The sequence below is a fragment of the Lutra lutra genome, chromosome 11, assembly GCF_902655055.1.
Source record: "Lutra lutra chromosome 11, mLutLut1.2, whole genome shotgun sequence".
NCBI lineage: Eukaryota > Metazoa > Chordata > Mammalia > Carnivora > Mustelidae > Lutra > Lutra lutra.
In genome coordinates this window covers 35,018,725-35,032,401 of record NC_062288.1, presented here as the reverse complement: position 1 = coordinate 35,032,401, position 13,677 = coordinate 35,018,725, and the positions used below count along the sequence as shown (strand labels likewise).

General features: G+C 37.9%; 1 protein-coding gene across 4 annotated transcripts in view; it reads right to left on the bottom strand.

Moving 5' to 3' along the window:
* CDK14 (cyclin dependent kinase 14) overlaps positions 1 to 13,677 on the bottom strand; it is a 592,901-nt gene that overhangs the window by 277,052 nt on the left and 302,172 nt on the right. The window lies entirely within an intron of this gene.

The window sequence follows — 13,677 nt, the reverse complement described above, 5'->3', positions numbered from 1 at the left end:
ACTTCCAACATTTCTATAGTGATTATTTCTCTAGATATACCAAGCATGATATTTTTATGGGCAAAACAAATTACATACTTGTATTTGTCAACAAAACAATTTATTGCTACAAAGAAGACAAAAAGAAAAGATCTTATTCTTTTCACTCCCTTCATTCCCCCATCACAGAAGTGATCCACAGTGACTGTGGATGAGCTGGAGGTGGGAGGGGGCAGCTGGGACAAAGAAGGTAAGTGGTGGGAAAGTCTAATAATGAGCACTTTGGTGTCACATGTCATGTAAAAAGGGTTTTGAGTTTTGTTTTTTAATGTCTTCCTGATTTCCAGAAATTTTATCTATGGCAATGAAAGGGCAAGTTGGCATGTACTAGAATGCTTGACTGCCTCCAATGTTTGAGCTTTCACTTTACAGATAGCCCCGTAGAGCTGGAGGGTAAAAGTACTGTTTATTTTGGCCTTCACTTAGTGATTCAAAAACAATTTCAAATTTGCATCCAAATTTCTCTACTTCTTGGAGGGAGACCAAAGAGCTCGTTTGTAACTATTCTTGTTGATAAAGTGCTGGACAGCAAAACACTTTATCTGTAATTTTCATAGTTAAAAGATCATCGATCATAATAAAAATCAGAACTACTTGAACAGTCTTCATGTTGTTATTTAAAAGATATAAAAGATGTCATAGGATCTTCCAAGATGATTTCAGGATGAATTATTTTCAAGCCTACAGTCTCAACAGAAATGCCAATGTTAAAATGTCAGTCAACAACAGACACATGAAAGAATATTCAACATCCCGTGGCATCGGACAAATATAAATCAAAACCACAGTGAGATACCACCTCACACTGATCAAGATGCCTAAAATTAACAAGTCAGGAAACAAGAGATGTCAGCAAGGATGCAGAGAAAGGGGGGCCTTCTTGGTGGGAATGCTAGCTGGTGCAGTCACTCTGGAAAATAGTATGGAGGTTTCTCAAGAAATTAGAAATAGGGGGCGCCTGGGTGGCTCAGAGGGTTAAGCCTCTGCCTTCGGCTCAGGTCATGATCTCAGGGTCTTGGGATCGAGCCCCGCATCAGGCTCTCTGCTCAGCAGGGAGCCTGCTTCCTCCTCTCTCTCTGCCTGTCTCTCTGCCTACTTGTGATCTCTGTCTGTCAAATAAATAAATAAAATCTTTAAAAAAAAAAAAAAAAAAAAAAAGAAATTAGAAATAGGATGTCTCAGTCGTTTAAGTGCCTGTCTTTGGCTCAGGTCATGATCCTAGGGTCCTGGGATCGAGTCCTGCCTCAGGCTTCCCTGCTCCATGGGAAGCCTGCTTCCCCCTCTCTCACTCCCCCTGCCTGTATTTCCTCTCTCGCTGTCTCTCTCTCTCTCTCCGTCAAATAAATAAATAAAATCTTAAAAAAAAAAACAAAAAAAAACATGTTAAGAACAGAGCTACCCTACAACCCAACAATTACTCTACTGGGTATTTACCCCAAAGAAACAAATATAGTGACACAAATGGGCACCTACACCCCAATGTTTATAGCAGCAATGTCCACAGTAGCCAAACTATGGAAAGAGCCCAGATGTCCACAGACAAATGAATGGATAAAGATGTGGTGTATAGGTATATGATGGAATACTACTCAGCCAACAAAAAATATGATATCTTGACATTTGCAATGATGTGCATGGAACTAGAGGGCATTATGCTAAGCAAAATAAGTCAATCAAAGAAAGGCAATTATCATATGATCTCACTCATATGTGGCATTTTTTTTTTAAGATTTTATTTATTTATTTGACAGAGAGATCACAAGTAGGCAGAGAGGCAGGCAGAGAGAGAGGAGGAAGCAGGCTCCCTGCTGAGCAGAGAGCCCGATGCGGGGCTCGATCCCAGGACTCTGAGATCATGACCTGAGCCGAAGGCAGCGGCTTAACCCACTGAGCCACCCAGGCGCCCCTCATATGTGGCATTTAAGAAACAAAACAGAGGATCATGGGGAAGAGAGGAAAAAATAAAACAAGATGAAACAAGAGAGGGAGACAAACCGAAGACACTTAATCATAGGAGACAAACCAAGAATGCTGGTGGGAGGTTGGGGGGATAACAGGGAGACATGTATTAAGAAAGGCATGTGATGTAATGAGCACTGGGTATTATATAAGACTGATGAATCACTGACCTCCATCTCTGAAACCAATGATACAATACATATTTAAAAAATGTTTTTAAATAAACTAAACCTTATGAAAAGTAGTTCATACAAATGAACCAATGACTGAAAATACTATTCCCGAAGCATCACAGAAAACTAAGAGGACAAAGACTAATACAAGTTCTTTATCAGTCAAAGGAGAAATGATAATTTCATCATATCTGAAAGAAATGAGCAGAAACAATCAAATCATCAAGAAGACTACTTAAAATGTTGATTTACTCTCACTGTTTTTAATAATGAACTTTGCAGTGTGCCATTATATATTAACTAATTCCTGTAAATCATATGTATTACACAGATAAATATATGCATATGGAATTTTAAAATTAAAAAAATAGTCAATCTGATGCCCATGTTGAGCTAATATAAGCACAAATCAATGTTCTCATATTAAAAAGAGGGTAATGAGACCTGTAGTGTCTACTTCACAGGCTTATGAGGGTAACACAAAATAAAAGCTATGAAATCACTCCACGAACTATAAAGGGCTGCTATTATTATTATTATTAGAGATGACAAAGGTTTGAATCAATTTCATTTCCTAAAAGCAATCTAATGTCAAGTGCTTCTGATAAAACGTTTTGATGTTTCAACTACTACAATGTTTCCAAGATTGAATGCAATATTCCAAAAATGAAACTGCCTCTAGCCACCAGAATCTAGAACGACTTCTACATCTTGTCCCAGGGAAAATCCTCATCTTGTGCTTCCACATTGCACAGCACAGATGCCCATATCCAAAGGAGATCACAGATATTTCACTCACAAAGATGATAAAATAAGCAATTCCTAAAATTCAGAAAAGTGATTAAGTTTGCTTCATAGCCAATGCTGACAAAATGTAGGGTACTGATATTTTTACTGGAATGAAGGATACATGCTACAAACTGCTTGACATAGGAATTTGCTAAGGAATCTCCCATAATCTTAAATCATCCATTTTGACAGTCTATGCATACCTCTTCTTGAAGACTACAAGTGTGTCCCTTAATTTATGCTTATTTCTAACTGTGTACTTTCCCTCTTGAGATGTTACAGACTGCTCAAATGAACTTTGACATCAAATCTCATTTTAAGGAAACGGCCACAAGTCATAGAAAACAAGATATAATGGACCTACACTGCTTTCTTATAGACTGTTTTACAAAGCATCAAATCTCTGAAGACCCTTAAAAATCAATATGCTGTTTTTCATTTAGATTTCTGCATTACCTGACAATGTAAAAGTAATTCCTGCAGTAAGAGCGACTCTTAAGAGACTACAAACACTGACGCTGCACGTTAGTAGCGTTCATTCTTATAGTGTTCAAGGATTTACTCATTTCTTTATTACCGCAGGTACTAAGGTATAATTATTTTTTCATTAGGGCTGATTTTTCTTGCGGTTCACAAAATTTTCTATCTCACAGGTCTCTCCTACTGAAACATTTGGCAGAAGCACTCAGTTGTTTATGAGGAGAAAATGTATAATATCAGCAGATTCTTGGTTAATTAATGAAGTGTCTGCCTCATAAAAGAACATGAAGTATAATTTTATTCTCTAAGAATGACAGGAATGGGACAAATCTATCGTAAAAACTGTCACAAGAATTAGTCCCTCTCATTAAATTATCCTAGTCCCTTTAGTGGGGAAGCTCAACTGAATGGCACTGTGATAGATATATTATAAAATCTGAACTACAAACAGAAGTTTTTTTTTTTTTAAGATTTTTTATTTATTTATTTGACAGAGAGAGATCACAAGTAGACGGAGAGGCAGGCAGAGAGAGAGAGAGAGGGAAGCAGGCTTCTTGCTGAGCAGAGAGCCCGATGTGGGACTCGATCCCAGGACCCTGAGATCATGACCTGAGCCGAAGGCAGCGGCTTAACCCACTGAGCCACCCAGGAGCTCCCAAACAGAAGTTTTTAACACTGATTTGTAGAGAATTATTACTTTGAACATTCCACTTTGGCCAGTAATTATACTTTAATTATACAAGTTTGTAGCATGTATCCTTCATTCCAGTAAAAATATCAGTACCCTACATTTTGTCAGCATTGGCTATGAAGCAAACTTAATCACTTTTCTGAATTTTAGGAATTGCTTATTTTATCATCTTTGTGAGTGAAATGTCTGTGATCTGCTTTGGATATGGGCATAAAATATACAAGACAACAATTTTTTGTTGTTGTTAAAGATTTTATTTATTTATTTGACAGATGAAGATCACAAGTAAGCAGAGAAGCAGGCACAGAGAGAGGAGGAAGCAGGCTCCCTGCTGAGCAGAGAGCCCGATGTGGGGCTCGAGCCCAATGTGGGATCACGACCTGAGCCAAAGGCAGAGGCTCTAACCCACCGAGCCACCCAGGCACCCCCAAGACAACTTAAAAATCAGATCACTTTAAAAAGTTCATAAGCCTTTGGGGCACGTCCACGGGCTACAGTAACTGATATTCAAAATGGCGACCATGAGACTTTCCTGCAAGGAAAGTTGCAGGAACCAAGTTGCTGTGATTTATCACTGTACCCTCAGCCACCAGCACAGTGCTGGGTCCATGGGAGGCACTCAGGAAAAATCTGCTGAAGAAACTGCTGAATAATATTCCTTGTTCAAATATATATCCTTGTTCAATATATCCTTGTTCAAATATATATATCCTTGTTATATCCTTGTTATAATATATCCTTGTTCAAAAAGGCAAGAAACTATGTTACACACTTTAGGGGGAAAAACTGAGTTTAAAACAAATAACATTTTGAACATGTCAACCCTAAACTCTAAAGGGTTAATGGTAAACATACATTCATACGGACCGTCTATAAGCCGGGCACTGTCCTTAAATGATTTGTTAAGTGTTAATTTGTCTTCTAACAATTTTGCGAGGTACCCCGTATTACTATCAGCATCCTTATTTTTAAACAGGTAAGTTAAGGGATGGAGAATTTTGGTAATTCACCCAAGGACACATGACTTGTAAACTGGGCAGTCTGGGTTCAACGTCCAGCATGTAGCTCCAGAATCTGCACCCTGACCATTCTGGAACATTTATTTGATCTTATCTTTTCACTTGGGTATATGTGCTTCCATGTAAAAAAAGTCTTCTATTTCAGATCGAAATGTTTTTATGTAGTTCTTCTGTTATAGCTCCTTCTGCCCTGGAGTTGTATACTATTTATTCCCAACCTGTGGAAAAGGCAAGATTTGAACAGATTTCTCCCACTGGGAGGTAAAGGGGTATTTTTCAGCTACTGCCCAGCACAGCTGAGTCACAGCAGAACACTGATAAAGCCAATTCAGCCTTTTGCCCACACAGCTCCTCAATGCTTTCATTTCTCCCAGGAACACAATGAAACAGGGTGGTTCCTTCTAATTCATAAATTACCTAGGCTCCATTCCAACTTATATTTCCAAAGAGGTTTCCCGCAGGTCTACTGTAAGAAATGTTCTATATATCTATACTTATATCTATATCTATATATATAGATATCTCTCTCTCTCTCTCTATATATATATATATATATATACATATATATATATTTTTTTTGGCCATTTCCCCAAGATGCACACACTAGTTCTAATGTGAGGAGTGAGAGATAGCAGCCCCCTTCCCAACAAGGATCTCACTGCAGCTGACAAATGTTCCCAGACTGGGAGAGATTATTTTGACCTAGACATCTGGTCAGCACTTCTACTCTCTCATTTGTCTGGGAAATAATCCTGTGGATGTGTTAAATAAGTTATCCATAGCTGACTGGGTACTACACTAGGACTCTAGAGACATTGGTGACATTAACATTAATAACTTAACACATTGCTTACTAATAGGCTCAAGGTTAAGGTTATTTTCCATTGTTGGGCCAAAGTGTATACATGTTTAAAATGAGAGATTTGGACAAAAAATCTCTGAGTTTCCTTCAAAATCCAGAGAAAATCTAAAATGAAAAATTCTGGAAATGTAAATGTAGTGGGTTTTCTTACACAATTATAACAGATTTGTGTCAACTTTCCCTTCACAGACTTGCTGCCTTTATCTGAAAAACAAAAATACCAAAACTTTCGCAATGATAAGACTCTACTGACAACTGGATGAGGGCTTCAAAAATAACATCACATTCTGCTTCCAACTCTTGGAGTGAAAGGCTGTCACACCATACTTATTTTATATTATTCTTTTAACATTAATATTTAGTGATTCTGATTAGATGCTCCCAACATATTTTAAGTGGGTTGAGAATTTATCAATACCTTTTCAGAAACCACCTCTGACTTTTCTTATTATGCCTTTCTTTATATCTTTCCTGTCCCATTCTCATGGGGGAAGGGCACTCAATGTGGCCAACTCACTGACCCCATTCTGTGACTTCCAGGCTCGTTCTAAACACAGTTTCCACATCTAACATTTGCTGCTTGTTGTTTCACACAATAGATTCCTCAGCTGACAACTCTAACTCCAAAGCTGGAAAGAAAAACCAAACACTCCAATCTGCATTTTATATCAATATCCTTCCAGATCAAAAATTAGAATGTCAAATAACTTGACAGATATTTAACTGAGAGACGTTCCAGTTTTAAGGTTTGAATTTTTGCAAAAAGTGTATTATTTTAGATCTATAAGCCTGATTATACACATCAAGTTTATTTTTATAATATGTGATAAAATAGACTATTTTTCAGACATGTACCTAAAATTTCTAAGCAACACAGATCATTAGTTCTCAATTTTTTTTTTGTTCGATCCCAGGACCCTGGGATCATGACCTGAGCTGAAGGCAGACGCTTAACCGACTGAGCCACCCAGGCATCCCTCCAGTACTGTCTTTTATTAACACGAGAAAAGAAAAGTCCTAGCTTCCTATGTTGATCTACTGTAACAGCAGAAATCACTCAAGGTGAGAAGAAAATTTTTAATATTAATATAAATATGTACTACTCCAAAAGTAAATAAACCAACCCATACTGCATTTTAAAAACCTTAGAAAACAGAAGAGGAAAAGCAAACTAATATTGAACTGACAGTATTAAAGTGAAGGGAAAAAAAACCATCAAAACCACAACTTTTGTAACTACATCTACCTTTCAGAATTTACAATCTACCTCAGATTTTCCACGGTAGCCAGTTTCTCTAGCTCCTGTTAAAAATTTCAGAAAACACGTACTTCAGACTACAATGACTCACTATGACTAAGATTCTACTATAAATCAGGCCTGTTGACATATGTATCGGGGAGGCTGGTTTGGGCTACATTTTAAAACATGGCTTCTTGGAAGGGAAAGAGCAGGAGACAGAGGAAGACCCACAAATAAGAGACATCAGTGAATTGTTAAACTCAAAGCAACCTTTTACATATACCTATAGGTTAACAGAACTCACGTTCAAGCGTACGCACTGTTGTCCTGAGGAGCCTGTGAGTGTTCCGTGATTCTGAGGTTTGTTTCACTGCTGCTCCTGCTAACATCACCTACCGTTCCCCACCCTGGTCATCACTGCCAGCACTCGGTGCTGCAGCCATCTCACATGCGGATTTTTTTCTAAAAACACAATGGTGTATTTCAACTCAGATCCTGCATCACTTATCTGATTTACTGCCAACAATTCTGCCCTCATATGGTAGAGTAAAAAAAAAAAAAAAAACCAAACCATAATAGTTTTGCATATTGAAATCCCTTGCCCAGAAGGTTTCCATCCACAGTGGAGAATGAGATGATCACCCCTATTTGTAGCACTCTGTTCTGCATTTTAAAATGTCTCATTACCTCAAAGGCGTTATATGGCTAAAAATGAACTACCACTCTTTTGAATTTCCTTATTTCCATGGAGTTGGAAGCTGCCATTCTTAGCAATCAACCCCCATCCACATTGCTTCAATCTGCTTTACGGTGACTGAACAGAGAGGTTTCTCACAGACAGAGTAGAATATGCATATTAGCTGCAATTCATATATTTCTTTCTTGTTTCCATTTACAGTTTTTAAAAAACCCATATAGATGGTTTTTTTTTTTTTTAAGAGGATTTTTAGGGCAGTGAAACTCTTCTGTATGATTCTATAATGGCAAATACATCATTATAATTTGTCAAAACCCATAGAATGTACCACACCAAGAGTGACCCTGATTTAAACCACAGACTCTGGGTGATAGTGACACATCAGTATAGGTTCACCAATGGTCACAGATGTGCCATTCTGGTGGGAATGTTGATAATTATATGCATGTGGGGGGGCAGGGAATACATGCGAATTCTATATATTTTCTGCTCAATTTTGCTCTGCACCTAAAACCACTCTAAAACACAAAGTCTATTTAAAAGGAGAACAGAATCTCTCATATATGTAGTATCTTTGCATACCTGTGAGAAGTCACATTGTGATAAGACAAAACAGAACAATATAATGTCACCATCATTGTCCTCATCACCCATCCCCCTTGAATGTGAGAAAAACTTTTGAAGGGATGACTGGGATATTAAGCAAGATTTAAATAATGAAGCTAAGTGAGGATGTTCTGATCAGAGAGAAGGCGATTTTAAGTATCAACATTTGTTTTCAAAAGGGTTACCACATCTTTAATAAATATCTAGTTCACATATCAATCAAAATTACTTCTAACATGCAATCTTAATAATCTTTTTGACAGATTTTCGGATATGTACATTTTAATTTGGAGGATTCAATGAAGGCTAGAAAAATTAGGTTAAAATTAGATCTTTGGTTCCTACTGCAGCATTAGTTGCTCTAAAAATATTCTTCAGTTTTCATATGTGCATGAAAACAACTCCCTGAACTTTGCATTAAAACTGCTCATGCTTTAAACTGCTGAGAAAACCCCTTAAAAGCAGAGTGACACCTTATTGGAAAATACAGTTAATTCTGCTAATAGAAAATATATTCTGAAACAAAGAGTAAAAATGAACCCTACAGACCAAACAAATGTGCTAAGTTATATCTAACCTTGAAGTTGTAACTACGGCTTCCACGGTGAATTTTATATGCTAATGATAAAAAAAAAAGAGTTAAAGGTCTATACTTTGGGGACTAACAGGCATTTATTCAGACACTTCCTATTTATCAAACTGACAGACCACTGTGCATCTGAAAGCAGCTGATTTCCTTCTGTTTTTCACTAGTCCCCCCCCACCCCACCCCCCATGAATTCGAGAGACCCATTACAAACAAAACCCGTGCTAGCCGCAGCCTCTGAAGACTTCCTTCTCTGGTGTGTCCCGCAAATTAATCTAAAATGTGATTTACAATAATTTCCTCTCTTAAATCAAGATGAGGAACAGGGAATATCCTGGAGGAGGGAACTACCAACATTAGGAAGGTAATATTTTATTTTATTTTTCTTTTTTTTTTAAAGATATTTTTTATTTATTTGACAGAAAGAGAGAGGTCACAAGTAGGCAGAGAGAGAGGAGGAAGCAGGCTCCCTGCTGAGCAGAGAGCCCGATGCGGGGCTCGATCCCAGGACCCCGAGATCATGACCTGAGCTGAAGGCAGAGGCTTTAACCCACTGAGCCACCCAGGCATCCAAGGAAGGTAATATTTTAGACCTCTGGTGGGAAAGAGACCCATCCCATTTTCCTTGATTAAAACCACAGAGCTGTTTAATGTGGTTCCTGCTTTGGAAAGTAAGTTAAAAAAATAATAATTATTTAAAAAAAAATATATATATATATATATGATATATGATATATGATACGTGCCAAAAGCTTCCATGTTTACATTACAGAGTTCTCACTGTCTCTTTTCTTCAGGGGCAAATTCAGCCCGCTGTCTTTCCACAGAGTTAGGCATGATCCTTTAAAACATAGGAGAGTAGCAGGGAAATGTGGATGACACCATCCTTGTCTTGCAGGGACTGCAGGAAAGTCTACAGACTCATCTATTTTGTTTTCATCTCATTTACATCGAAATACACCCTTAAGTTTCATACTATTATACTGCAAATGAACATTAGTTTCTCGGTGAATTTATTTATGCATTTACTTGTCATACTTCAATAATTTTCTTTTAATGTGATCTCAGCGCATATTATAAAACTGTGGCTCTCATCTGTTTGAATTTCCAGAAGACAGAATAAAAAAAATTAAGATTCAAGGGAGGGGTGGTAGAGGTTCCAGATTCAATGGACCGATTTTTAATCACCAGCAAATACCTGGTTATTAGAAAATAAATTAATAATTTCGGAAACATACAAACATGAAAAACCCTAGCAGTCCAATGCTCCCATCCTATTTCAGTGGAGGAGCCTAAGGATCAGAAAGAATAAATGGCTTCTCGAAAGTCACAGGCTAGTTACAGACAGAGCCAGCTTTCCTAATTCAATGTTCAACATATTTTGCCCTTAATAACAGTATAGCAAGATGATCATTTAAGGCCTGCAGAGTAGGAATTGCAAATCGTATACACCTTCTCTGTGTGTTTACATTCACTCAGTGACATGTATTTCTGCAGCCCAAAGTTATAAACATAGTAAATACCAAGCAGGTATGTAGGGCCTAAGCTTCAAAGCAATCCTGAGGCTCCAACGCTATCAAGTTTTTAGCTTTTGACTGTTCCCAGCCAAAACAGCACCGATGAAGAGAAAATTAGTTTAACTGCTGGTTTACCAGAGCAAATCAGCAGAAATTAGTAAATTTAGGTGGGTCTTAGTCTTTTTTAAAAAAAAGATTTTATTTATTTATTTGAGAGACAGACAGAGTGCAAGCAAGGATGAACAGAGAGAGGGACAGAAGAAGAGGGAGAAGCAGACTCCCCGCTGAGAAGGGAGCCCGATTCGATGCGGGGCTGGATCCCAACCTGAGCCAAAGGCAGACGCTTAACCTACTGAGCCACCCAAGAGCCTCAGTGGGTCTTAGTCTTTACACTACTACTCAATTTAGTCATACATTTTTTAATTCATTTGAACAATATTTGCCAAATGCCTACTATGTGCTAAGGATGGTTTCAGACATAGCACAGGCAACAGTGAGAAAGACGAGTCCCTGCCCTCACAGAACTCACAATCAGGTAGTGGAATAAAAAACTAAACATAAACGAATGAACACAATCATTTCAGCGCACTGTAAGAGCTACTGAAGAACTCCAGCTTTGTGACCAGTTACCTGTGCGATCAAGCCTCCCAGAACTCAGGGCTCTTTCAAAATCATGGGTTACTATACCTTATCCGATTGAAGAAGTAATGAAACAAGAATTTCTAAGTGTCTGGCACTCAGAATAAATTCAATAAATTTCTCTGTTCCCCCCATTCCCCAAGTAGTTTTTCTAATAAAAGTAGTAACATTTACAACATGGCACCTATACTCAGATTTCATTTGTCTCTCTTAATCAATTTTCACATTTTAAAAAAAAAAGGACAAAAGAAGTGCTTCTAAAGCTCTTTATACATCAAAGTCTGAATTAAGACCTGGCATTTCTAATTGTTCTGCTTCCTGGAACCATCCCATTTTGACTGTCGAGCTTCTCTCCACAGCTTCTACTGTGCTTCCTTCAGCTCAGACATAAACGTGTGCCCAAGTGCAGTAAATCACAGTTAATTGCATGTCTTAAATTAAAAGACAAAAATAATGCACAATTAATTGGGGGGAAATTGTCTATTGGTGGTTGAGTCTCACTTATTACACTTCATGCACAGGATGCACGCCAAGGGTGTGTTCCAGGCAAGGAGACTCAGTTGGCGACGGCAAGCGGGTGAGGTGCGTGGCACAAGCCTTCTGCAGAGTTGCGGTGGTGCAAGGAATCAGGGGCTGTAGAATATGGACCCTGCAAGGGAGGCACTCAGGCGTCCTGGACAAGGCCCTTCAGTGCAAGCCTGCCCCCAATAGGGAAATGCAGCAAGCCCCAGAATGGTCATTGGTGAGGCAATGAATGAAGAGGCTTGGGCTACGAAAGGAAAAATCTAAGCTGTTAGAAATGATTTTTTTCACATTTAACAACATGACAAAATGTGCATGGCATATTCTTGGGTGAAAATTGTTTACAAACAAAATGTTTGAGAAAGGTAAAGCATTGAGGATGAGGGGAAAGGTACCAGATAAAGAAACAAGGACAATGGGAAGGTTTGCTCTGAGCATCTCTAAATTTTCTAATTTTCTAAAACACTTCCTAAGTTGTTTAAAACTGCATTTCAATTTATTCAGAATCTGATATTATAAAATGTCAGCTTTAAAGACTCAAAAGAATCTTTTAAGATAAACTTACCTGACAATTGTAATAAAAACATTGCCATAAAATTAAAAAATGATCCCTAGTAAGCACTTACATATAATCCCATTATACCCTTGATCATACAAACAAAATCAACTTCATAAAATGTATTTAATAAATATACAAGAAAAGCATGTTCGATAGAATTAAATGTTCAATGCAATTACTTACTCCAACATATACCTTACAGTATATTATTAAAAAACCAAAAGAAAATCACTACGAAGCCTTATTAATTTACTGATACTGACAAACTACAAAAGATGCTCACAGCAAATCCAATAACCCTATATTTGAGGAACAACAAATCTCTTCTCCACCCACCTACTCTCCCATTATTTCCTACTCTGTAATAGAAAGACCTTATGACTGGCCACCTTGTATTATTCTGATGCTAAAATGTGGCAATAAACCACACACACACACACACACACACACACACACACAGTTTCATCATCTCTACCAACTAGATGGGAATGACACTTTTGCAATATATCACTCATTATGCTAATTTTTCTTCTATTTCAATTTTAGAAGGAAAGAATACATAAAACACAACAGAGTAGATTCATTCCAAAGGTACTGAATAGTCTACTAACCTTGGAATAGGAAACAGACATTTCTTGCTCTTTTATTTATTGGGAGGTGGGGTGGGAAAAGATAATCATATTTCAGCAAAAGCCTGTATCTCAACCTCAGGCATGTTTATGTCCCCAGGGTAATATTTCCATTCCACTCTTAATGGAACAAATTTCTAATCAGAATATGTATTCAAAAATAATTGAGGCAATGCAATGTCAACGTATCACGCTGCCATCAGCATCCCTGGCGCCGGCAATCGACTCAGCACCCTCTCTGCTGTGACAGTGCCAGGCCGAAGCAGGAATGTCACACTTGATGAGGGGAAGAGAGCTAGCAGGGATGATACAATTTTGCTTCCCTTTGTGGGCTCAACACAGAGTCTGGAGGAAAGCTTCCAAGCTGGAAGAGGTCAACCTCAAAACTTCGAGGAAGGGATGACTTCTAATGACTGAAAACCACAATTTTTAAATCAGAATCTGTGTCTGCTTTTATAAAGCTATTGAGAATTCTTGAAACAGTCATTTCTGGAAAACTTAACCTCGGCCCTAGATTTTTAAATTATTAAAACTGCTGGGCAATACACAGTATTGAACGTATTTTGTGATGCCCCAGAAAAGTCCAGAGGCTTAAGTTCAGGTTTCTTCAAGTCTGACAACAAATTGATAATTGTGAAAACTGGGTGATGGGTTAGGGAAGGGTTCCTTA